The following is a 1916-nucleotide window of genomic DNA, read 5'->3' on the forward strand; positions in this document are numbered from 1 at the left end:
ACGACAGAGCATAATCACAGATAAAACAATTTACCACAACAGACCAGACATTACACTCATTGACAAACACAATAAAACCACATACATTATAGACATATCCATTCCAAACACTCACAATATTCAAAACGCATGCACTGAAAAAATTAGCAAGTACACAGAACTCGCCCAGGAAATAAGGCATCTGTGGAGGATGGATAGAGTGCTTATTGTACCTGTTGTTCTCTCCTCTACAGGTGTCATACCACACACACTACACAAAAGCCTGGGCACATTACAATTAAATAGAAACACATACATCATACTACAGAAGGCCACTATATTGAATACATGCCATATTGTGAGAAAATTCCTGAATACAGACACACACACTGATACACTTCTTTAATTTCTGTTTTGGTTACTATGCCTTGACTTTGGTCCGGCATAGTACACAGCCACCGGTGTTAACCGAGTATATCTCACTTAACCCAACATAATAATAATAATCAGCGCAGAGTCCAAACGGTTAGGAATTGAAAGTTGAAATTTGGTACACAGTTAGGTACGTCACGAGAACGCACACTAAGAAGGGATTTTTCGAAATTCCTCCCCACGGAAGAGAGGGACAGGATTAAGTCTTAACACTTCCATCAACGATGGAAGTGTTAATACCTGTTCCTCTCCCCCGTGTAATAAGACGAAATAAGACGTAACAATGCAAGTGTCAAGAGAAAGCGAAGTGCAAGACGCAGATGCAGTTTTTTTCGTTTTTGCGGAAAATCGAACATATTTTTAGACCTATCTAAAAATTCTGTAATTAGTCTGGAAACAGGGAGGACCCAATTTTTGCATTCTGTGAAAACGGGTAAGGTTGACTATAACGTAATAATCTTAATATTCGCTAAAACGGTTAGGAGTTGAAAGTTGAAATTTGGTGCACAGTTAGGGTACCAAATATAAGTTCCAAAGTGTTAAGTAACAATGGAGAACAAGAGAAAGCGACGTACAAGATTTACGGGCGCTGGAAAAAAAAAAAAAAAAGAGTAATATGTTGGAACACATTCGATTTTCAAATTTAAACAGATTAGTTCGGTTTTTCTCGACCTTTCTTTTTTAGAACATTCGATGAAAATCGAACAATATAATCAGAACACGTCGTGAAAATCGAACAATATTAGAACATTCGATTTTCAAATTCGACCTTTCTTTAGAAATACTTAGTTCGTTGATGAAATTACTCTTTTTTTGTGACTATAATGTAATAATCTTAATCTTCGCTATCGTTACTTTTGCCCGAGCAAAGCCGGGCCTACTTGTTAGTATAACATAATTAACTAAACGATAGCATTAATGCCCGATACATTCCCGCCATCAATGCCATAAGATACCGCGCTAGTTAAAGTCTATAATATTATTTAATTAAGAAATAATTTAATACTAGAGTTAGATGTTATTTTTTATTAACTTTAATAATTATAGTTTAATGTTCAGCATTAATAAAAGTTACCAAAACGATACTGTGTTTTTGTTATTTCTTACTCCTGTTTTTAGGTAATCGGTAATCGGCCGAATAGCGAAAAATAGGCCGAATAGGCCGAATACCGAGTAGTAACCGAATATTCATTACATCACTAATAAAAACCCATATGATAAAATAAAAAAAGATTTAACTAAAATAGTAAATGAAATGCATTTGTGAATACCAATAAAGGAGTACCTAACCTGATAGCTGTGAGAAAGTCTACCGGAATTGATTACCTATTCGGATTAAAGAGACATACTGTACATTCACATTGAATACAGGTATTGATTTTACGGGTAGCCGCCCGGAATTAGGACGAGGTCGTACCTCTGTTTGTCGGCAACAGCTCGGTGAGACCTGCCCACTTGTCAGAGGATGGCTGGTTTATGGTTACTAATCCAGAGGGGTCGGGATT

The sequence above is a fragment of the Centruroides vittatus genome, unplaced genomic scaffold (genome assembly GCF_030686945.1).
Source record: "Centruroides vittatus isolate TY-2023 unplaced genomic scaffold, ASM3068694v2 contig_3301, whole genome shotgun sequence".
NCBI lineage: Eukaryota > Metazoa > Arthropoda > Arachnida > Scorpiones > Buthidae > Centruroides > Centruroides vittatus.